Consider the following 26,849-nt stretch of genomic DNA (forward strand, 5'->3'; position numbering starts at 1 on the left):
ATACATTTATATATAAGTGAAGGAACCCATAAAAAGTGGGTTAGGAAGCAAAAAGGGATATAACTTATTTATATTTCAGAGGCGTTGCTTTGTTTCGAAAAGACGTGGGGCTTTAGGCTAGAACCTTATTGAACAGCACGGTACCAACTATAAAAGCATTCACACATGAAGGGAATCACAATCAATAAAATCTTTTAGGGTTATGGAATAAAAATTCTGAATTTTAACATTACTACAATACACAAACTGAAACACTCTCCATTTAGCATTTCTGGTCTAGATACACATTATAAAAACTTTCGATGCTAGGAGGCTGTACAGTGCATTTTAGAGGCTTTATAGTCCATTGGATGCTTGAAGGGTTAACAATTTCCATTTTTACATACAGATGTTTTTGCAATGAAAAAAACCTTATGCAAAAAAGTTAAATTAAAAGAGCTGTTGAAATAATACAAAAAAGGCCGTCCTTTGACATTTTAAGCTTAAGCCTTTCTGTGTTAACCTTTAAAGACAATTTTCTCAGCATGTGCTAGATATTTCTGGCAAGCATTTTAACTGTGATTATCAACCAGTGCTCCTGTCATGACTAAGTTTTTTTAGGAAAGGTTAAGAGACGTGAAGAGCCCAAGTCAAATTTTAATGCAAATATTATAGTTATCTGATTTACATTCATAAGTCAAGATACCTTTTGCAATAACATTTAGGTTACACACAATTCTCAATGACATTAGCAAAGTTTAAATGTATGCATAAATAAAATAGATGGACATCATATTGCTAATACTAATTCTGCACTAACTTAAATGATGAAGATGTCCATGATAAAATGACATATTTTCCAATCAAGGAAAAAAGATCACAGGAGTGGAAAAGTCATTCAAAATGAGTGATAGTCTTATCTTAATTTATCTGCATCATTAGAATTTTTCATTAGGTAGTTATGGTCAGAAGTTCCTGCAGTGCTGCGGAATCCAGATATACATGAGCCTCAAGACTTCTTGGTGCACAAGTGGGGTCTTTGAGCTGGCATTAATGACATTTTCTGCTAAATACATCTGTAATTATATAATACCAGGCATGTCCAATGTTTTATACAACTGCTCACTAGTGTGCTTATATGGCACATCTGGTTTACATGCCACACAAAAGTAAGTAATGATTTCACACATGCACTATTGTACATTCCATGAAAATGTATTTTCTTTAGAAAGTGTTTTACCAGGAACTCAAATTTTTAAGTATGTCCCGGGGTTTTACATACGGATTAAATAAAAGTAAAAAGAAATAGGAAAAGGCAAACAATAATATACATGAACAGAATAAATAGAAATTTGTATGTTCTGTTTTTAGATGTTGGGAGACTCTCATTTTCATGGATTGTAGGCTTTTTGATGATTTGATGGAATCTGTAAGGCTATTATACATATGAGAAGTTCTGAAGGAGAAGGCATCTTGACCTGCTTTTAAAATGAGGGACAACTAGTAAGGGGCTGGTGCTGGATCTGAGATTGTAGGACATGCAGGGAATAAGAGTGAGCGTGCTGCTCAGGTAGCGGAGGAGCCTTCCAGCAAAGGGGCTATACACTAAGCTAGCTAGGTTGAGAGTGCGTCTGGAGGCAAGTTCAGCCGGTTTAGTTCTTTTAACATTTTGCAGTGATGCATGTTAAAATCGCACTGGAGAACAAATTGGCACATATAAGCCATAAGCCTATAGCTTTTTTAATTTGCTGTTTCACAAGTGGTAACAGATAGTGTTTACTGTGCTCCTATTCTTTTTTTGAGTGCTTGTGTGTGCTGGGTGATATTGACCATGTTCATTGATCTTTAATATACACTAATATTTGTTTTTCAGCCAAAATATAATGAAGCCTTTTAGCTGGGATTGCCCTCTGGATCCATCAGTTGGATGCTGTAGGTAATGTGTAATCTGTGCTTATATATACATCATGTTCTAATAATACATATATCTTACAAGACTTAAAAGATGCACACCCAAACCGGCCATTAGACCTGATGGTATCTCCAATCTACCTTTATTGCCACTTGTGTGGCAGGTCTCCTTCTTAAACATAAATACCAGGACTGGATCATGATAATGCAAGTAAACAGGGTGATGTATAGGGAACAGCAAATGGAACAGCAAATGGAGGCAAATAAACAGTGCAACAATAGAGCAACGTGGGCTTAGTAGAACTTACCAAAGAGGTTCAGGTGACAATAAGAAAAAGTGGAGTGACGTAATAGGATGGTTTTAGCCTTGAGAAGAAGAAACACATAAAGACAGCAAAACACACTAGCAGTGTGGAAGAAGGAAGAGACACTTACAGGTCTCAAGACTCCTATGCAGTTATTGCACCCAACAGTTGTCAAGCTGCTGTCAAGCACAGTAGAGATAAACCCTACAGCAGCCCAGTATGTCAGTTGAGCCGATGAATCAAGTTGGTCAGTCTGAGAGTTTATTCAGTGGCTCAACAACAAAGTTGCATGCATCACAATACCTTGTCAATAGAAGCTTTATTAGTTGGCATAAATAAGTTTTCTTCAGAAAACACAATATATAGCATTCTTCTATTTGGGAAATAAAAATCCAAAACATTTGGTAATTATCAAGTTCAATTAGTTTTATTTTTGCAATTTTTAATAATTTAATAGTTGTCCTATCCAGGTAAGTGGCATTAAACAGGTATCTTGCACCCACCACTGGCAAAGCAAAATATCATCTGATTTGAAATGATCTGCGGCTGTTTAGTAATACATCCAAGACATGTTTATGCAATTACATTTGACAGAGACTAAGAGATAATAAAGCTTTGTGATACTGTTTCCTCTATATTATTATTGGCTCAGAGCAAACAACTTCCCCCAAGACATAAGAAGACATGCAAATATCAAATTCTAGTACCTTTTGGAAATTATTTTGTCAACACAGCTTAAAGGAATGCTAGCACTGTTAAAAATGATCTTGTTGGTCTGTCTATAACAGTGTCTGCCCATACCATAAAAGAACCAAAGAAGAAAGGTTAAGGCATAGAAATCTATAGGCAATATATGACAAGTAGCAATCCTTGCATGTCACATATGGCATAATTACCTACTTTAAAAGTATCTACTAATGGAGAGTAACTGGGAATGTTTCCACCCTAGGCAAGTAATAATGCAATAGATTCTAATACACAGAGACACATTATTTAAAAAAATATTTACATCTACAGACACAATATAAATGGCATGTCATTTGACAGATAGAGTTTGACAGGCACCAGTATACTCTATAAAGGATGGATGGATGGATAGGTAGATACCGAGACAGACAAAGATGAAGAAAGCAAATGGCCTTATATTTAATTCCTATAAAGGACTAAGATGCCCAGGCCTTAGATAGTAACTAATTAATGTTATAGGGCCCCAGTCAGCAAGTACAAACTTATAATGCCCACTTACGGGCCCAGCTACAGGCAAGGCCCTCACATAGGGTTGCTGCCTGTCATGGTTTTACCTAGACAGTCTCAGAATAAAGAGATCCCAGGTCTCATTTCTCTTTGTTCATCTTTATCTCCATCATCGGGTATCTTGTCACTCCTCTCCTTTTTCGCCTCTCTGTTAACTAAACCAAAGATTTTAGCTATTATTATTGTTTGTTTTATATAGCACGGTCATATTCCACAGCACTATAAAATGGGTAAGCAGGACATGACTAGTAGACTTGTGCAATATTACAAGCGGTTAGCCAGGTTTCAGCCAGAAGGTGCAATGAACTAGAGGTGAAGTGGTCATGTATGGCTGTTAGTGTGTTACATACGGAACGTTCATTCCAGAGAACAAAAGTAAAACAAGAAGAGTGGCAGGGTATATGGATGAGATTATTGAGGTTTGTGGAACCTTGAGTGGCAGAGGTAAGGGGACAGAGAAATAACAGAGGCCCAGGATTTGGAGAGATATCCTCAGCTGCTAAAAGTAGAAGAGAGAGTGAGAGAAGATGGGAATAGTACTTGTGGTGAAGGTGAAAATGCCTGGGATGAGAAAAGGGAAGAAGAAAGTAATGAGGGACCAATACAGATATAGTAAGGTGCTGTTGGTGGTTGGAAAGAGATAAAAGTTATATTTACAATAGAGGAAACTGAGAATAGCAAAAATAACTATGTATACAACCATGACCATCTCCTAAACAAAACCTCCCAACACAACCGGAATAACTGCATTTCTACTTGAACTGTAAGAATTTAATGGACGTTCCTAATCACTAAAATCTGATTCCACACAGCTCGTAATTGTTAGATAATGATAGCATGACCTTGGCTGCAGCTATACTCGCATTGTCAGAATCAATCCACACATAGCATCTTACAACCTGCGCTGTTCAATGTAAAATCTCTAAAGAGATTTAGAGTTGGGAAGTCAAGGCTTGCATACCTGAGATTAGTGCGAACAGTGAATAACCCCGGTATAAATTGTTTTACAGGGAAATTCAAAAAGGGTAGCCTCATAAAACCCATTGTACAGCGCTACGGAATTTGATGGCGCTATATAAAACAATAAATAATAATAATAAAACCATTGAAATGATTACTACCCCATGATCAAAACGATCTCATCTACAAACCAAACTAACTTTCTATTCACCATATTTTTTTCTTTTATAAGTTGCACAACTATTTTTGAGGCTCGTACAGACAGACAGTAAGGCAATCGCCGCTGGATTTGTGCATAAATTAGCTTTTAGCCAACTTTAAATACAAACAGCTTGTCTATTTGACTTGGAGAAGCAAAAATAGCACCAAGCTGTGACAGCAGATGCAAAAATATTAAACAACAGGTTTTGAGCACTATACTAGCTCAGTAATCTTAGACCACAATTGTTTAGATTTTATTTACAAAATCATTTGTGTCTTTCATCCTTCGCAGCTTGAGCGAGGTTTGCTATATTTCACTTCAAATAAATTGCACTTATATTTACCCACTAGATTTAATTGTTCCAAGTAAACAGTGATATCATGAGAGGTAATTAGGTGGAACCTAATTTGAATTAATGTTGCTATTAAATCAAATCACTTTGAAATGCTTTAGGAGCATTAAAGATCTCTGAACGTGGTCTTCTTTAGATGGACAGAACAACTACAATGGTCCAGTACCCGCAGAAGGTATTTCAAAGAAGAGGCTGAAATCCCCCCCCCATAGCACTGTGCTTAATTGGTACAGTATACACATTATCATTTTTGTTGTGTATTGATAACAGATACAAAACTTTCTGTTTGTTTAAAAATAAACTAAAATGTATGTATAATCCACTGGCTGCTCAAACAGTTATTTCCTTTATGTCAATTATTTTATCTGGCAACAGTAGGCGGTTGCCAGCACAACTGCCAGACTTTGTAATTTAATAAAGGTTGACATTTCCATAATAAGTTTGATTGTACTTATTAATATACAAATAGAAAAAACTTGATAATGAGAACAGTTCTTTGACATGTTTGAAATTGAAGAGCTTTGTTTAGGGAAAGCATTAAATAACCATAATTAAGAAACCTCATTTGCATGTTTGTTGTAGTACTTAAATTAGTGTTGCCGGAACATTTTCTCTTGATGGCTGTAGAAAAATATGTTCACAATTATGATTGAGAAGCTGTTGTAAATATATATATGTACATACACACACTATATAACCAATTTGTTGAGTTTAGGTGTATCTACCACACCCATTGCTAACAGGTGTATAAAATCATGCACTTCAATTTCAGTCTATGCGTTGCTATTCAATTACTTGGGGCAGATGTTTCTCCAATATTGAATTCAACCCATTATTTGTGAATCTACAATTTTGTCAATTTTTGCATCTATCTGGAGGTGTTTCTCTCCCTTTGTTCTGTAACAAGGGGTTGATTATCTGAGACTTTTACTGCCTTGGTAGCTGTCCCTGGTGAAGATGTTATGATACTCACAGTAAACCAGGCATTGGGCCAATATCTTTATTTTTTGAGTGTCTTTTCACTATTTAGGGACCATTAATAGTTGGACACTAGGTACAGCAGAAAGATGTTTTTTCTTATCAGGGCATTAAAACAGAGACTGTTAATTTTCATTCATACTTTTTTTGTTTTAATATATATATATATATATATTACAATTAAATATATTTAATGAACAAAATATGAGAAAAATATTACAAATATGTCTACATATTTGTTTTCTTGCATTCCTTAGCTTGTATTATTTTGTTCCAGATTTATCTGGACACAACCTTAAAGCTGGCTAATTAGCAGACTCATTTTTAATTAAGTATTGGCATTGCATTCTTGATATCTCTGCATACAAATGCACTTTGGTCAATGAAAATAGGACATAGTAAGCCAAATATGTAATTGAATGGACCAGCCAATGCAGAGGTAGCACATGATTTCAGGCAGACAATATGATAAGTGAATGAAAAAGATGGGACTTTAACCTGCAATCCAGAACACATTATAGTTCAATTCAACAGACAGAGCATGTTTGACCAATTTTTACAATAAACCATAATTTAGTTTAGGTTTAGGTTCAGCTGTGTCTTGCTTCCAGTAATATACCTTTTTGTTTCTGTAAGTCTAAATTGTTATGTGATGTACTATGTGTTATGTCCTGTTTGCCCACCACAGATATTAGAATTTAATTTTCCTTTCCCCGTGGTAGACATGGATGGTGAGTTTCTTATAGATAAACATTGTTTATTTTATGTATTGTTTATTTATTTAGTCTATATGTGTGTATAATGTAGTATTTGGGACAGTAACAAATCTTTAACATTGCATGGCCACTATGTTGAACTCTTGCTTATCAATCAGTGTCAGCACCATAGTGGGACTTAAAGTGGGCCTTGGCACTTCAAGGCTGGTTGTGTGTGTCGAGCAAGCCTTTGTGGGCAAGATTATTACATTGGCCTCTTGAGGGGCCTTAGCAGTGGTTATTGTCCAGGCCCAACCTACCATTACCATTAAGGCGGTTTTGTTTCATGCATTATTATGTAGTCTGGCCTAACCATCTAGGACTGATGTTCTGCCAGATCAGATCAACACCTTCCTTTTAGAGGCAACCTGGCAAAAGTTTTCCTGTGAACCCCGTAGAGGTTCATGTGTTCTCCTCAGCATGTGTCAGACTTTGTGAGTTAGGCATCAGTGAATAAGTGAAGACAAAAGCTTATACAATACTGAAGGATGGCCTAGAATTGGTGACTTAATAGCTTTTTGTTATAGAAATTCAGCACTGGTTTAATATGGATCAAGGTTAATCATGGACCATATGTATAGCTTTCCTAAGTGTGCAGTCAAAAATCTAACCCACGATGGCCATTAAAGCACCGGAGTTGCCACGTGAGCAAAAATAAAGGTATGTTGCATTCCACTTGGTACTGGCACATTGAACATTTGTCAGGTTTGCCAGGTAGCCATTCTGACCCTGTTACTGACATTACATTTCCGTAAATAGGTAGTAGTCAGGTCAACACTATTTGGCTTTCATCTTAAACATTTAATAGTGCATTATATTCTGAAAACATGCATGTGATAGGCTGCTGTTGAGTAGAATGGCAGTTCTATCTAGGATGTGCAAGAAGCATATTAACGAGGGCTCCTTTCTTTTAGAGAGTTTGATAAGAAGTTAAATGAGACAAATTTTCTTGCAATAAAAGTGCATGCAAAACCGATGCCAAATATGCATTCAACACAGAAATACAGCTGCAGCGCTTTGAGATATTTCTTGTGTTTTTCTATACTTGAAATGCTTATCACATACATGAAAAAATATTTGAGCTTGGAATGAGTTAAACAAAGTATTTTACTTAGCCGTAGTAAGAGAAACATTCTTGATATTGGTAATGCATTCTAAAATTCCTCTAATATCCTTAGAATCTTAATGGTTCATAAAGCAGTTTATGAACCACACTGCATGGCAACAAATGACAACTTCCATGATCAAATGTAAATGTTACAAACATAAAGTAGCAGAGCATACAAATCACTAATGTTACTGGAAAATTTAAATTAATCGTCACATGGGTCATTACCTGGGTTAAAATATTGCTGAGTTTGGTATCATTATGGATTTTCTTGTCTGAAAAAAAATGTACAAGAGTAGGGCTATGCAAAAAAGTGAATATTCCAACTCAGTGTAATGTTTGTAGACAGGTACTGTTAAATAATGTGTCATGATTAGAAATGCTGTATCTTATTAGGAATCTAGGAATCCTATATGCTTGTAGCATTTCAGTACAGCAGCTTAACAACATATAACTGATCTATCTACTCTAATTTAACCCAATTAACCACACCTATATACATCCAATGCTCATTTCTCAGAAATAAAACAATATATCCTTGTACCTCCTCCCGTGACTACAAATACCATATCTATAGATAACAGTGCTAATCAATCCATGCATAACATGGTTCACTTTAATATGACATTTGTAAATCTAGATGTTCTGATAAAATAATTGCTTGAATGCATTTCTTTAGGTGGCACACCACAACAGATGCCAGCATCAGCTTGGGCATAGGGTTAAGGCAGGAATGTACTTTATTCTTATACAAACCCTATTGAAGATTCTAAAATTCTCAAATGACCATACCTGGGAACTTTCTGGGTTTGTCCTGCAGTCTCCAAGTCAGTTTCTATCCCAGGCATCAATTGTCAATGAACTCTAATAATAGATAACACAACACAATGCCTTAATACATTAAACAGAAAATTATTATTATTACAACATTGTACTTATAAATTGCCAAAACCAAAACTTAATCAAAATTGGCAAAACATAATTGTTAATTTTCATTAATTCGTTAGGACTGGGCTGTTTTTTTATTTTTGTACCCTTCATGACCCATTTAACGTTTCTGTGGTGCTTGTGTTTAGCTGTTTTAGCTGTAATTTTCTTCTATATTGTTTCTTTTAAGGACAAGAAGGGCTTTACTCAGATACCATTATTTTGATCACATCATCGAATTTCCTATAAAGAAAATAAAATATTGTGAAAAATTAAATTAACACTTTTTCTGACCTTTATTTGAAAAATCTTTTACTCATCTACAAATGTTAAAGGGGAAAAAGTTATATAGGTTTTAATGTTTGTCCTCAGAAATGCACAATGTTTTATGTTTTTTTGCAAGTTATAGGGCAAGTAGCTTATTGCTATTTCAAAATAATTTATTCAAAAATCTGGTCATCCTGCTTCAGACATCTTTAAGCCAGCAAATTCAATTTACCCCCATAAACTATGTTTTTGAAAACTAGACACCCCAGCATATTTCAAACAGTGGTATTATAACACTTCCCATGGACTAATTTTATCATCAATCTTTGTCAAAACTTGTGATAGTATTTTTGTGGGGTTTTTGTACACACATTGCCATTCATGTATCAATTTACAGCTCCTGTTATATGTCACTGCCAAAATATACCCCGATATGCGTTTAGCTATATCTCCTGCGTACAGTGATAACACCCATGCATAGGGTTGCCAGGTTGTTTGGGGATAAAAAGCCTCGTTTGTGAAGTGTATATTTCAGTTTGTCAATGTTGAATTTTGGCACCTGGTCATTCTGTGCCAATGTCCTATTTGGAGCTGGCCAATTAAATGTTTCCCAATCAAACCATATATTTTATAAAACTAGGCACCCCAGGGTATTTCAAATGTGGGCACTCAAATCTTTCCATGCCGTAATTTTTGTGAAGGAACAATGCCTGATGTAAGGACTCGCTTAATGAACATTTTTTTTTTTGAGGGTGGGATTTTGTTTACTTAAGTGGATAGTTTCCCTTATCGTGTAATGTTTAAAAGTTTTAGTCTAAACTATAGAGGTTTGTGAGTATAAAAAAAAATCATGGGTTATCACAAATTAAGAAGTAAATAAGATATCTTCCAACCATGGCAGTTGTCATTATTTTTTATTTTTAAATACATTTTATGTGGCCATTTAATAGTTTTTTGTGACCTGTTAAAATGGCTGTCTATCTTGCAACTAACCATTAATAAATGAGGTTTCCTCTTTCATGCATATGTCTGGAAAACAGTGCTGTTTCATAAATCAAGTATTCCTGTCCCAGACCTCTAACCATTGCATTGTTTCTCATTCAGTAGGCTGATCTTTGTCTGACATCCATATTACTGTCTTTGTACGCAAGGCTTGAAATTGACACTTTTATTGCAGCTTCACTAGCATCATGTAAGATGTGCAAGATTCATCTATGATGACTAGTTATTAACTGTCAAAAACAGACACATGCATCAAGTCGCCAGAACGGCATCCGTAAATAAAGAAAATATAATTTTGATCTGTGAAAGAAAACAAACCCTGGATCTTGATCATATGTGACACCGCAGTTCTATTATATCATTATACAAATTATATTAGGGGTAACATCATCAAGAGCAGAAAGTCTTAAATGTAATTCAAGAATATAGATGCATGGGTGAGTATTACACACATAGATAGATAGATAGATAGATAGATAGATAGATAGATAGATAGATAGATAGATAGATAGATAGATAGATAGATAGATAGATAGATTGTGAACATATATTCATAATAAAGTTCTACGTTGTTTAAACTGCACATAATTATTTTATTCATATCGTCTCCTACACTGTTTTCCATTTGTTATATTAACATGCTGTAAATATAACCTCTGACTTCACATTAAAAGAAAGCCAAACCAAATCATCATCAGACAATATGTTAATGGTATTTGCTTGTTAAAGATTAATATGTTGACATGAAACCTTATATTTGAAGAGATATAATCAATGTTGATTGCTTCCATCACCATGTAAAATTAATAGACAAAAGGAAAGATACACTGATGAAACAGAAGTATTATTTTACTTTCTCAAACACAGCTTCTTACATGGCACTTGAATATCAATTTATTAACATGAGAACAGGGCTAGAATGATCTTCTATGATGCTCCAATGATATATATACATATGGTGTTTTTTTAATATATATATATACAGTGGCGTCGCTACAGGGGGGCAAGGGGGGGCAATTGCCCCCCCTAGGTTATTCCTTGCCCCCCCTGTTGCCCCCCCGCCGAATTTGTAACCACCCAGGACAGTCCCGCAATGGGACTTTAACCCCTTGACTGCTAACGACGGCATGGTGCCGTCGCTAGCAGTCCCAGTCAGGTGCTAACGACGGCACCATGCCGTCACTAGCACTATCTTACCTTGATGGAGGTCTGTGGACCTCCATCACCACCTACCCCGGCGATCTGCCCCTCACACAGAAGGGCATCACCGGGGCCACCCGATCTGCCCGGTGACGTCTCGCGCATTGACGCGATGACGTCACCGCGCAACTTTATTAACAACTGACAATTGTCAGTTAAAGAGGTATGGGGGCATGCTGCTTAGATGCCTGTATCTCAGGCATCTAAGCAGCTACATACCCCCAACATATACCGTTGGAAAGGTAATCGCCTCACCTTTCCAATGGTATATAGATTGTAAAAAAAGAATAAAAAATATTAAGTAAAAAAAAATAAAAATGTAAAAAAAAATGATTTGGGGGTCTCTAAAGGCAGATAAAAAAAGATCAAAATTGCCTAGAGACCCCCAAATTAAATTATTTAAACATAAAGTAGTTTAACTTAAAAAAAAAAAGTTTAAGTATTCTAGCTAAATGATCACTGTGGTAGCCAATGTTACCACAGCGATCATATAGCTATAAAAAGTCACATTCCCTTTTTAAAAATGGCCGATACTAATTTTTAATCCTATAATCCCTTTGATCATGGGGTTAAATTTAGCCAACGGTAGAGGGAGGCAATTTTTGAAATCCTGATGAACTGCAAATATTATTAAAATCAGCCATTTAGCCTGTGCGGTACGTGAGTAACCATCTCATCGCTGCAGCGCCTTGCATTTTTACTGCAAAACTTATTTTTGCTGTAAAAGTGATTTTTTTTTCTCCCTTTACCATCATTTCTTTGGGATTGTAAGGGGAAAGAATGGTGTGTGCTTCTGTGAGTGAATGTATTTAAAGTATGGTGTGTGCTTCTGCGAGTGAATGGAGATATGAAAGGCGTGTGAATGATCAGTAATTAGGGTTGAAGCCTTGACGTGGCATTACTGCTCATGTAGGAAGTTAAATTATGGCACAAAAAGTACACATTTGCAAAAACTACACCCCTTGGCGCATCAAATGAGGGGCTGCATGTGTTTCTAGTACAAACCTGGAGTGCGCAAGACACAAATGAACATGTCGCTATGGTTAGATAAAACATATTTTCAAGCCAAAGCGACATATTCCATCATTATTTGTGCACTCAACTTTTGTCCTAGAAATACATGTAGCCCCTCATTTGAAGCTCCAAGGGGTGTAGTTTCTTAAAATGGATGATTTGTCTGAATGAGGGAGAGCATGAGTTAATGTGTGGATGAATTGTCTGAATGAGGGAGAGCATGAGTTAATATGTTTGTGTGTATCATAGATATATAATTGTGGAAGGGCAAAGATGGCACCAGCAGGATGTTTGAGCCTTGGGGACCAAGATGGCACAGGCAGGGTGTATATGGGACAAAGATGGCAAATCTTATGTGTGTTATCTGGGTGCTGGCCAGGTTTTATGTGGGCAGTGTGGTTGGGGTGTGCAACCTGTGATCTATCCCTGTAATTTAGGGGGTTTTAAATATACCTTTAATGCCGTGTTTTTATGTGAATTCCAATTGATCTGTACCTGCAAAGCTTGGTTTGTGTGTTCTTCTGTAGATCCGTATCTGCTATGCTATGTTTCCATACATTATTTATGTATACCTGCAAATACAGGGTTTGTATGTCTTGTTCAGTTGATTAATACCTGCAATGCTCTTTCCATGTATTGATTTGATCTATACCTGCAATGCTACATTTCATATATTATTATTGTATACCTGCAAATACAGGATTTGTCTGATTCTGTTTATTTGATATATACCTTCAGTGCTGAGATCACAAGTGAATTTCAATTGATCTATACATGCAAAGCTGGTTTTGTATGTTAATGTGTTGATCTATACCTGCTATCGGCAGCAGGGTCTAATATTTATATATATATTTATATATATATATCGGCAGCAGGGACTAATATTAGGCCCTGAAATCATTTAGTGGAAAAGATAAGGTATTGTGTTGTTTAAAGGATTTCAAGGATTAGTCGTACTAAATTGTGGCTTCAGGCTTCCCATGTTGAATGATCAAGTATTGTATTGTCCAATAACAAAAGTATCATTCCATAGCACATTACTTTTGGCAATATATATATATATATATATATATATATATATATATATATATATATATATATATATATATGTGTGTGTGTGTGTTTGTTTTCAGCGGTATGATTTAATGGTGGAAATTATTAATGCCCCCCCAGTTTGACTGTGGTATCTTGTGTGCCCCCCCTATATATTGTTTCTAGAGTCGCCACTGTATATATATATATATATTACTCAATCTGTGAACGCAATTATGTGGGTTTATGAAATATACAAAAATGTAAAATGTAGGATTTTTGAAAAGTGACTTAGGTCAGTAGCAGTGGGTGCAAGGAACATGCATTATACTCTCCCACCATTTTTAACATTTGCAGCTTTATTCACTAAAGAACCAGTGCAATTTCATCGGTGCCTCCAAAAGTTATCCATGCCATCTGTTTCGTGTGAGGCCTGTGTAAGCCTCCTTAAGTACGATTAATGGATACACCACTAGTTATTTCTACTTATTTTGTGAAAGTGTGCTTGGGAAATTGTCACTCTTCTTAATTTATTCTCAGTGTGACCTCAGACTGTCAGTTCTGACCCTGCCTTGTGAAAGAAATCATTACCTACCCATCCACTGACAAGTATAACCACTAGTAACAAACACCCATTTATTACATATCATCATCCAGCTCCCACTGAAGCAGGAGCCAGTCACAGTCAGAGGACAAAGCACATATAACCTGACTCGCTGAGCTCCTGTAATTTCCTACCTGATGATGCGTGCTGTTAAGTTTGAAAAATGTGTATTATGTGCTTATTTAAAATACATCACACTGATTTCTTACTCCTTTCATGTTATATATGTGTGTATATATATATATATATATATATATATATATGTGTGTGTATATAAATATATATATATATACCATATTTGCTTGATTATAAGACAAGGTTTTTTTTTAGAGCAAATGTCTTATAAACAAGGTCTTCTTCTAATCAGACCTCAAATAGGTCTGACTATGAGACTAAGATCCCCCGCAGCGCTGCACACACATAGGGGGTATAAGGCATTTCTGGAGGCAGAGTGGCATAAAGGGGGTTAAAAGGCATATCACTGGGCACTCTGCCCCCAGAAAAGCATTATGCCACCCATATAACACCCCCCCTGGCTTACCAGTGCTTCTAACTACCTGGTGTCTGGTGGGGGCAGCGGGTGGATGTACAAACCAGTTCACAATGTCTCCTTCATTTCCATTTTCATCTGCATAGGCAAGCCATCTGTGCAAAATATGTATAGCACTTGGAAAGATCCACATTAACTACCAGTGTAACAAAAACTACAATCCCACAAATGTTCTCCGGTTTCTTACCTTTGGAATTGATTATTATCTGTGATTAGTTAATAGATAAGGGCTATATTTAATGTATTATTGCCCTGTGGAAAAGTAATTCTAGAAAAGCGCAATATCTATGTTATTTTTACTTAAATAATCCATAGCACAAAAAATGTTTAAATCTAGAAAGTCAAAAGTCTGCCGAAATTCCATCCCTGTTGATGATGAGCGGCCCTGGCTGTCTGATGACGTAAGTATGACCAACTGGGTAAAGGCCAGATGGTGTATCCAGGCCGTGATGGGCATATAAACCAAAATAAAATTTTATTATTACAAAATCATCGAAATTGCTAACATTGTCTTCGCATTTTCTCCGCTTTCCTGAAAATTACGATATGCTTCAGTATTTCTTAACAAAAATGGTTGACTATATATTAGGTAATAAAAATGCTACAGATACTCATCTTAAACTTAAATGACCATCAAGAACAAATATGTACAGTAATTAATAATGTTTTAGCATTTTATGCTGATGATTCTTGCAAGATAATTGCATCCTTTGCCTTTTACCTTTTTTAAAATGCGTACTTATGTTAAATTATTTGTTACACCTGCAAGTATTTATTATGGCACTCGGGTCTGTTGCTTTCATTAGTTATGCACAACAGTTCATTATGATGAAAAAATAAACATAAAAAATGAAATAGCGTGTTACATTATGTTGAACGATACAAGAAATCTTAGGCTGTTAAGATATCACGTGGTGTATAACTAGACTATTCAGTATACTGAACAGAAGATTATTACATTTATTTAGAACTTCAAAGTGCCTAGTATGTGGAGATGACGTAAACATAGGGTATTAACCCATTGGTCTTTTAAACTTGTGCAAAACATATAAACACATACACAATGACAAACAAAGTTTATCCTATATGGTGGTAGCTACATGGTGGCATCTCATTAGAGCTTTTGACTTATGAAATTCTTCCACGAGCATCTCGGAATAATCCGACTCATATGGGCAGTCCACACCAAAAACCAGGTATACATTTTAGCCTCCCTTAGCCCTCATTAATGACATGCTTAGAGACATAGTACAAAAGAAACTTTTGGGGAGAACCTCTTAAAATGGATCTTTCACTTTTGCCAAATGCTACATTTTACAGTACTATACGCTAAACAAACTCATGGAACTGTGTTCATACATTAAGATAAGGAATATAGATGTATTAAAAACTCACCTTGTGTCTGTCTTAGGGAAAGATATCTTCACTTTCCGTTCTCGGTATCTGCAGGATTATTCCTCCTTGTGATGTTATCTCTCCCCTGTTATTAAGCTTCTGTTTTTTGGTCCAGGCAGCCTTTATAAGGATGGGTAAGGAGATGGAACGTTGGTTGGATAATGCTGGCCCCACTGCTCAGAGACAAAGCTCAGCTTCCACGAGGTGAATGTTCAAGCTTAATGTATTCAAAACAATTACACTGCCTGCCAAACAAAAAGTGCATGCTATATGTAGTCTCAATAAGTGAATTCATTTATACTTAAAGCTGTGATGGTAACAAATCCCCTATAAGAGTATTTAAATACTCAAACACAAACATCTCGGTTTATGACTTCATGAACAATCATATGTAGGGGAAACCTGAAAATACGCTAATAATTTATTGTAGATACATGGATGGCTTATAACTAATAACAGAAAAACAATTATAAAAAGATCAAAAAAGAACAGACTAATTGCCTGTATCATACACTTTTACCCCTCATGTAAAAAGCCGTCATGGTATCAAATTACCGTTATACGTTATATTTTTTCCCTTCTCTGTGTTTTAGTTTTCTTAAAATATATTACCAAAAAATATATGATTGCGGTACTTTTTATTGAGCACAAATGTTATATAAAACAGAGATCTACTTACCTTTTTCTTCTTTTTTTGTCTGACACTTTGTTTCATATGGCATTTTGACAACAGACACATTAATCAAAGACAAAATAATGTACAGTTCCAATTTCAGGGACAGTGACATTTTTCTATCTGTGCTTGGGTCATACACATCAATGGGTTTGGGATGTGTGCAGTCAGAGACTACAAAATCAGAGAAAAGGCTTTATAGCTTGTAAACATATCAAGCCTTCTCTCTGGAGGTATCTGAAAAGTTCTAGACATTTTTCTCTAGAATTATTACACTTCCAGTGTAAGGGTAATCATTATTCCTTTCGGTTCCACTTAGTTTACTTCATTTTCTCTAAGCTGCCATAAAGTTCAACATAAACTCAGCATATACAGAGTTATTTTAAGTCCGTTAAATTGAGTTTCTTAAACTTGACATCGACAGATATTACAGTTAAAATTGACATCTTATAAATGTCAAGATGAGTTAATTCTTAAAGTTATTTACAACTAGCTTATCACAAATATTTAATGAGATGACGCACGGTAATTGCAATTTTTTAGATGCCAATAGAAATCCTTGTATGCAAGAACAGAAAAATCTTGGCAGCTGAAACAACTATATTCTAGCAGGAATCTCAACAATGATGCATAAATAAAGTAAGCAGTGCCTGGGCAAGTGGGTGGTACTGGCATAATAAAATGACCACGAATGACTGGAGGTTTCAATATTATACATCTACTTAAAGTTGAACAGAATTTTTAGGCATACATATATACGGCCGTATACATGAATGTAGCATTGACACAAACCTGTTTCTATCGCATTTTGTTCCCATAAACATCTTTTATCTGCAGACAGGGAGGCTGCCATCGCCATCAGTCATGTAATATTTTGGGTGACTTTCCCTGCTTAGGAGACAGTCGGACAGCACCTCCAATGGCTTGAGAAAAACCCTGTTGGGTTGAAACGTCGCCACTCGTGCGGAAATAAAACTGCACTGATTTACTCACATTGCTGAGCACCTTGTGACTCTTTCCCCTGCTTAAACACCACACTAAGTTGATTACTTAAGGTAATACTAATACTAATTACTCTATAGACTTTCATAAACTAGAGTGTCCAGCTGGGTGATTAAGACCCAGCTGTTGTTTACCACAAGGTAGCATGATAACGAATTGGGGTGCTAATCTAGAAGATTGGGCTAATAAAACAGAGCTAGAACACATACACATACACATAGCGCAGTGTTGTGGAAAACTTATTTTTAACCTGATACAAAAATAGTGGGAGATTAACTCAGTAGAAACAAAGAAAATAATGATCGTTAATTAAGGCTGGATTCAATACTGGCACAAATTCCCACAGACACACTCCAAAATTTTGTGGAAAGCCTTCCCAGAAGAGTAGAAGCTGTTAAAGCCACAGAAGGGGGGACCAATTACATATTAATGGCCATGGTTTTGGAATGGGATGTCCAACAAGCTCATACAGGTGCGATGGTCAGGTGTCCATGTACTTTTGGACATAGAGTATCTCTATTTTTGAATAGCAGGATAATTGCAGTTGAACAAAGACATAACTGTCAAAGTGCCAAAATTGTTCTTGTCCTGTGCAGCAAAATAGACGTGGCCATGAATGGGTTAACCCACATGACTTTTGTTTAGATATAAGGTAAATTAAGATATAATATGCAAAGTGCTTGGTTTTAGAATTCTTGGAAAATGGGATTCATTGCTTGAATCTGTTCTGAATATGTATTTTATAAAGATGCATGTAGTGTAATTACATTCCGGTAGCACATTTTCTGGGATATGTATCAAAATCTGTCTTAATTCTGGCAGGGAAATAAACCTATCCAATACGCATTTATATTTATGTTTTTTGGTATGTATCTTCATGAAATGTCATTAATCCTTTAGTTTTTATATTCTGAATGCATGTTTATAGAGTGAATATTAGACACGTCTAATCATTTTCAGCCGCAAATATGCTGTATTCTAGGTTTAAATGGTAATACGTTCAGTAATACATTTTGTACATGTGCAATGAAAAAAATCCTCAAGTTTGTATTATGTGTGGTACATCAACTTCCCTCAGGTGAATATTTTTGCTTCTATATTGGGCCTACCAAAGTGTTTCTTAACATTAATTGTGCCAATAATGTGAATATCACAGATATTCAGTGTGCGTATTACTGTTTATTCAGTTTGCTAAACATTTTAGTACAACTTTGTAATACAAACACCCCTCATCTGTATGACACATAAATAGGGGCATGTATATGCCCATGAAAATTTCAAACTAAACAACGCAAAAGATTGGTTGTAAAGAAGAACAATATCTTCAAATGTGAACATGAAATTTAAATATGAACATGTCGATGAAGCTGCCTCAGCAGCAGCCATTGTGTACACCTGGACGAAGTTTGACCCATGCTTCTCCAGTAGGGTGTTCAAGAGATCCCTAAGAGGACCTCTAACCATTTTTTTTAGATATATATAAAAAAATACAAAAAATACAAAAACTAAAATAAAAAATTAAAAAAATATATATAAAAAAGATAATAAAAAAAGAAAAAACCCTTATCCCATCCCCCTAACACAACATCTAAACAGTATAACCCTCCTGCCCCTTTTCACAACCCCCAAACCTGTTAAGCCATGAGCATAAAAATTCTACAAATAATGTACATCTTATAATATGTTCCCTATAAGTGCTGGGAAAGTATGGAAAATCTATATAAATTAGGTATTTCTTAGGTTTTAGGTCTCCTCACTTATCTCCAAAACAACTCCTACCCAGTCTCTCCTCTTACCTAATGATCTTCAGTTGTCCTCTTCTCTGACTTCAACCTCCAGTGCGCACACACAAGACATCTTATCCTCTCTCATGCCCTTCCCTGGCTTATTCAACTCTCCCGTTGCCTTAAGGCCTCCAAAAAGTCCCGCTTCTTCAGGGATTCCATTGAATCGACAAGTTAACTCTGTTCTTCCCAGCTACTTCTAGCCAGGCCCGGACTGGGACAAAAAATAGGCCCGGGCATTTAAGCCTGAGCAGCCCATATTTATTTATTTATTTATTTATTGTTAAAGCCCACCCTTCATGTGCCACCTTTGCATTTAATCATTCACACAAATCATTAACACATTCATTAATGCAGTCTCACAAATCATTCAAGCAATTCATCCTCACATGAATTCATTAATTGTCATACGCATTCACACAATTCATTCACACATTTATTCATTCATTCTCATACGCATTCACACTACCCCCTCTCTTCATCTTATCTGCCCCTTTTCACTATGTAACCCCCTTCCCCACTTCTCAATATGTAGCGCCTTTATCTATCCCCTCCCCCTTTCTCACTATCTAACCCCCCTCTGCCCCTTCTCACTGCACCCACCTCCCTCACCCTACTTACCTTGTTGCCGAAGCAAGCAGCAACTGTGACCGCGCCTGTGGCAGAGCAGGATTGACTTAGGGGCTAATGGAGCTGCAGCTCCAGGCCCCCACCTTAAAATAGGCCCACTCAGGACCGGACTGACTGGTACTATATGGCCGCATTAACACAGAGCCCCTTAAGCCCGCCGCAACTACCCCCTCCTAACTATCTACCCTCTCCCTCTTTGAAGTTCACTTACCTTTCAGGAGTCCTGTGGTGGGGGTGCAAGGCCTCTGTCTCCCAGCTCTGCCACTGTATGGAACAGTATAGAGTGATGGGAGTTATGATGTACTTTTAGAGCATAATTAGATCATGAAAAAAGACATTGGAAATGGTACAGCATAACACCCATCACTCTCACGCATTTATCAATCCATACATATACCAATCCACACACATACACCAATCCACACACATATACCAATCCACACACATACACCAATCCACACACATACACCAATCCACACACATACACCAATCCACACACATACACACCAATCCACACATATACACCAATCCACACATATATCCCAATCCACACATATATACCAATCCACACATATATACCAATCCACACACATATACCAATCCACACACATATACCAATCCACACATATACACCAATCCTCACATATATACCAATCCACACACATATACCAATCCACACACATACACTAATCCACACGTATATACCAATCCACACGTATACACCAATCCTCACACATATCAATCCACACATATATACCAATCCACACATATACACCAATCCTCACATATATACCAATCCACACATATATACCAATCCACACATATATACCAATCCACACATATACACCAATCCTCACATATATACCAATCCACACATATATACCAATCCACACACATACACTAATCCACACGTATACCAATCCACACACATATACCAATCCACACACATATACCAAGCCACACATATACACCAAGCCACACATATACACCAAGCCACACATATACACCAAGCCACACATATATACCAATCCACACATATATACCAATCCACACATATACACCAAGCCACACATATACACCAAGCCACACATATACACCAAGCCACTCTCACTTAATGCTTTCCTACCTTTCCTTTCTTCTTTCAGCTTCTTTTCCTCTTCTTCAGTTCTTCTGTCTTCTCTGTCTTCTTCCGGGTCAGAGGGCACGGACAGCGGTGGGCGCGGCTTCAGTGCTGTGCGCCGGGATCTGACAACAAACCCCGGCGCACAGCAGCTGTTGCCGCGTGGATCACAAGGGAGCGGTATCGGAGGTCTTTAACAGACCTCCGGCTCCCTTGAGTGATTTTAAGCCGGGTTGAACCCGGCTTAAAATCACTCAAGGGAACCGGAGGTCTGTCCTCCTCTTGCTCCTCTTGCGAGCCTGCTCCTCCAGCGGCGGACATTACTGTCCGTCTCTGGAGGGGTGCCGGGTGCCGCAAGTTGGCGGCACCCAGTGCGGACCGCCCCCCGCCGCCCCCTGGAGGGTGGTCGCACACCCCAAAGGTCGGCCCTGCCCTAAGGGGCCGGGAAGCCCCCACCAGGGCCGGCCTTAGGGGTCTGCGGCCGTACAGGGTTTAAATTAAAACATCGGGGTTTTTTTTTTCAACTTAAAAAAACTTTATTTAACATGGAGGATGTTAAATAAAGTTAAAAAAAAACCCCGATGTTTTAATTTAAACTCTGTGCGGCCGCAGACCCGTAAGGCCGGCCTTGGTGGGGACTTCCCGGCCCCTTAGAGTGGCGGACCCGGTCGCAGTTGCGGCGGGCTTAAGGGGCAGGTGCCCCTTATGCCCTGCGTTAATGCGGCCGTAGGTAGGGTAGGGGCCTGGAGCTACAGCTCCATCAGCCCCTAAGTCAGTGCGGCCCTGCCGTGGCCCGGCCCACCGGGCAAATGCCCGGTGTGCCCGATGGCCAGTCCGGGCCTGCTTCTAGCTCACCTTTTCTAGCCCCTCTTCTGTTGTCAGTCTGTACACAATGCTAGCAATATCTATTTATTTCACGTAAGATACATTTACGTGGTTGCTCCATCGCAAACATTGGCACTTTTACCTGTTGTGTAATATACTCCCTCTGGATAATAAGGTCGTTTGAGCGTATTAAGGACTACATGTTATGCGATGTACCACTTGTACAGTGCTACGAAATATGTTGGCTCTTTAAAAAAGAGATGACAGTAAACTGATTAGATAATGTAAGCTGTTTCACGGCTATGCCTCATATAAACTTTTAAACTAAATACCTCTAAAACTATTGCACTGATTGACAAACACAAGGCACAAGCTATAAGTAGTTTTAATAAATTAATGTATTTAGGCAAACAGCTGTAACACTGACAGTTTCCATTTCAGTGCCTCTTATTTATTTTTTTCTTAATAATTCCATCTAAATTAACAAAAGAAATTTGGATTGTCATTGGTTTAAATTACAAAATTCATACACAATTCATATGTTGTATGTGAAATGAGATTGTGGTAGCTTCAATAACATTTTCTTAGATGTTGTAATGTTGCATCTTCTGTTCACTATTTCCTACAAATCTATTTAGCATTCAGGGTGAAGCGGAATATGACAGATAAACATTCCCATTGGACTGTAGTTGCTGACCCAAGCATGGTACCATATTGTGTCTATTTTCAGACTTCAAACTATAATCACTTTAACATCTGGCAAACGGTCTTGTTTAACAAATTTATCATTCTGGATCGCCAAATTAATTAAAGCAGATTTACACTTCACTACATAAGAGACTGATATGTCTAATTAAAATAAGTGTGACATTTTATTTTCTAAACTAAGTTGTATTGGTAACTGTTTTTTCAAGTTATTGAAAACAAATTAGGTATACAGATTTAACCTGTTCAGTGCTAACAAAGAAACAGACAACTAATGTAAGCTTGCAAGCAGGGCTCTCTCCACCTAATGTATCGGTTTGTCTTAGTCTGTCGATTCTCGTCTTGTCATACCCCTTGAATATATGTATTATATTAAGCGCTGCGTAAATTGTTGCCGCTATATAAATAAAAGATAATAATAATAACTAATGCAAAGCTACAACCCCTGACACATATAAGCTTTATTTTCTGCAAAGCTTCAACCCCAAGTCAGTGTGTGCCAATCATTTTAAATAGGGTGGGTATTTTAGGTTATATACTTGAAAGTAGTTTAATGCTCACTTTATGAAACTATTTTTATCTCTCTTAAATCCAAAATTGTAGCTTTCTTTTAAACTCCCAAATGAGACAACTCCTCCATAGAAGTTGTCTCCTAACCTTCAGTCCTTACATTTACAGTGTCTACAAAATTTCTACCAGCGTATACACCAAAAATATTTCAGGTGCCACGTGAGATGTGATGTGGTGGTTTTCAACCAGTTTTGTTTTCATCATCACAGCAGTTGGTGTTGAAGCCAGCAAAGAAGTCCATTGTTTCTCATATACGACATTCAATGTTTCGCCTAGCCCCTCTTACATCCCCCATACATTCCTTTTTATACTTTCTTCTATCTTCATCTCTCCCATAGCTTCAGTACATTCTAATTTTTTGGTGTTGATTCTAATTCCCTATATTTTTTGACAAATGCTTTATTTGAAATGTTTTATTTTGGACAAATGCAGATGGTATGAATAGACAGGAGTATAAATTATATTCCAGACATAATGTTATTAATGACATATAGTATCAGTTCGCCTGTGAGCAAGATGATAGCACCATTTGTTATATTATGAAAGTCAAAATGTTATCTTGGCTTCTCATACAGTTTAGCACATGTTGTTTGTAAAGGTGTTCATTTTTTGTCTGCTTTTACTCTCTTATGACCTGCTCATATAGGAAACTCAACATACATATGCTGATGTTTAATCCCAGGAGCCCCCATGCACAAATGTTACTAGTGCCACCTATACTAAAAAAATAAATCACAAATAAAAAGGTTTTTTTTAGATAAGGTATGGTAAACGATGAACCGAACATTAGTCCTGCATGGGTGGATACATCCAATGACATACAGAATCACTCCTTAATCTTTCATGTTGGGGAAAAAAACAGAAGCTTGATTTACTGGAAAAACTTAAAATGGATAATTTTTCAACAAAAATGTATTTAATTTCCTCTATAAAAAAAGTGCCAATTCACTGCATAAACTTCAACAATAATAAATAGTTCCAGTTGTTCAATTCTCTGGACCGCTGTCATTCCATTCCTACTTATTTTAGTAAATTATTCCCAATACATCATTTCCAAATATTCTTAATTTACATTTACCTGTCACATTTCTCTCATATATTTTCCATTATATTTCACATATTGTAAGTGTGTTTAGTATGCGTACTCAGCAATGCATTCTCATTTCAAACACTTCAATTACAAATTATTGCATCATTTAAATCATATTTCATTCACTGCACAACCGATACTCTCATAACATCTAAATGTTCACTATTTTCAGCAAGTACGAGTTCTTTTGAAGATAAACAAAACTGAAAAAAATATCAGTCAGTTGTATTATGTTCAAAGGTGAAGAAGAGAGATCTTTTCTATGTAACAGAGGATCAAAAGGAAGAAAAAAAAACATACAGCACAAGATTTTCAGTATCATTATGCAGAGCATCTTCACTGACATTGTTCCATAGGAACCGATTCTTTACAGCAAACTTTAAAAAATATTAAAATTATTTATATATATATATATATATATATATATATATATATATATATATATAATCAGATTATTATCTCTATCTATCTATCATTTAACTAAATAGATTATGCCAAATTAATGATCTAGTTTTCAAGTTTCACTTTCTGGTTTGTAGAGTATATGGGTAATAGATGACAAATACCACTGTCATTCCATCCAATTTAAATGATTGGTCTTTATGATTCATAAGTAAAGTGCTGGACCCTAAAAATAAATGTTCATATTAGCTGGCGGTGCCACATTGAAGACAAATATGCCAAATAAGTTTCTTTCAGGAGCTGGGTTGAGAAAAAGTACACTTGTTAATATGTTTTAGGTTATTAGATACACGAGATGAGGAACCCTTCTGGATTACATCATTGGTTTTGACTTCATTGTGGGTCTATTGACTAAAAGGAGAGTTGACAGGTGAGTTTGCAAGAGAGTTGTGGTTTCAACTCCTTGACTTCACTGCACACAAAAAAGCTTAGCCATCCTCATAGAAAATGTAGTTAAATCAGTAAGATTTCTTCACCGCTGTCTCTACCTATAGAAATATAGATTATACAGGGCCCTTCTAGCTGGAGAAACTTGCCCATGTTGGCCCTGCGTAATATATAGAGAAGTTGGAGAGATTGCATTCTGCAAGTGCTATTATATTGACACTTCAGAATGCAAATTTAACTCACAAAAGGGACAGATTGTATAATTCTGGTTTTCCCCCAGAAGCCTGTGGGCTATCACAGGTTCCATATGTGAAGTAATTATGTTCACCGAAGGAAAGAATAAATGCTGTCAAACTGCGCAGTAAAACAGAAAGCAGCCATTATATTTCACCACTCACAAAAGCATTGCCCTGAAAGCTGGCATCTTAATAAATAAAACACTATTAGACGTCAAACAGATGAATCTTACAATTCCTTTATCAGTCTAAATAATTAAACCTCACGTTACCCTATATTCACAAAGGCCCAAAACTTGACTGTTGATATATGTAATTAACCAAACAGAATAGATTGGTATTAAGTCCTAGTTATCTGGAATAGGTTCCACAGATATTACAAGAAATTCATAAGCCCCAAATGCCATCAAGAGTCAGTATCTTGGTTGTAACTTATAATTTCTTGTCATTAGTTTTATATTACTTTGCACTTCATCAGTCTATTAATATCTTCTCTAAATGGGGGGGAATTCTCCTCTGGCAGCCGGGGAAGGTATGCACGATGCACGTAGACAACCTCCACTGCTACCGGCAGTTCTGCCGGCACTCTGTAAAAGATGCCCGGTGGAAGTGCCGGAAGCAGCGGAGGTTACCAGACAGGAGGATCTGGGTCCCCTGCAGCGCTGCGGGGGATCTGGATCTTAGTCTCATTAGGTCTGATTATATGATTTGCTCTGAAAAAAACCTTGTCTTATAAGGTAGTTTGTATGATTATTTTGGTGTTATGGGGTGGTTATCCCTCAAAATCACACAGTGCTTAATTTTGGTTCACCTGTGCAAAATTTTCATCTTAAAAAACACTTTAAGCACTTATGATTTGGGGTTCTCTCATGAACACACAATACTAACTTACCACACATATCTGGTACCTATGGGCTCTGGAGACATGGGATATTATTTTTGTGTGTTTTCCTGTTTTATGTAGGGCAGGGTACAGCATTCATCCTCAAATATGCCTGGAACATGACATAGATGTAAATTTAATACATTATTATATATCCCAATGCTGTTTTTGTTACATAAAGAAAAGGAAAAAAGAAACGCTTAAAAACTTACGTTTCAAAGATATTCAGGACTCACATAGTTAAAAAAAAAAGACAAACTGCATGTTTTATTGAACTAGATGTGAGCTTTCAGGAAAAAAAATACTTTTGTTTTATTATTATGACACTTTCTACCAGTTTTACCATGGAATATATGACCTGTATCTTTTTATTAAAAATATATATATAAATGACAGTTTTGTGTTACTACAAATTTTCAGTATATGTTTACAAAATATATACGCCACATTATCAATGAACATATACTCATGGGACGTTGTAGTTGTAAAAAGATATTTATTTGAACAAACATCGTGCTTTTTTTTCCAGGGAATCGTGATAAAACAAAGGAATGAAAGAAAAAAATTGGCCAGACCTCTGACACTCAACATTTAAAATGTTATTATGAAGATGATAGCCAGTGAAGGGACTGGCACAGTAGGGCAGCAGATGAAGAGTGATAGGGCAAGAATATTAATCCGACAGAG

At 36.6% G+C, this 26,849-nt stretch overlaps 1 long non-coding RNA gene across 1 annotated transcript in view; it reads left to right on the forward strand.

Moving 5' to 3' along the window:
• The window catches only part of LOC128499801 (uncharacterized), a 49,284-nt gene extending 32,179 nt beyond the window's left edge, over positions 1 to 17,105 (forward strand). Inside the window, exons 2-3 of the long non-coding RNA XR_008354817.1 lie at positions 15,911 to 15,999; positions 17,012 to 17,105. This is a non-coding gene — a long non-coding RNA (uncharacterized LOC128499801). The remainder of the gene's footprint in view (positions 1 to 15,910; positions 16,000 to 17,011) is intronic.
• The last annotated feature ends 9,744 nt before the right edge of the window (positions 17,106 to 26,849 follow it).

The sequence above is a fragment of the Spea bombifrons genome, chromosome 6 (assembly GCF_027358695.1).
Source record: "Spea bombifrons isolate aSpeBom1 chromosome 6, aSpeBom1.2.pri, whole genome shotgun sequence".
In the NCBI taxonomy this organism is placed as follows: domain Eukaryota; kingdom Metazoa; phylum Chordata; class Amphibia; order Anura; family Pelobatidae; genus Spea; species Spea bombifrons.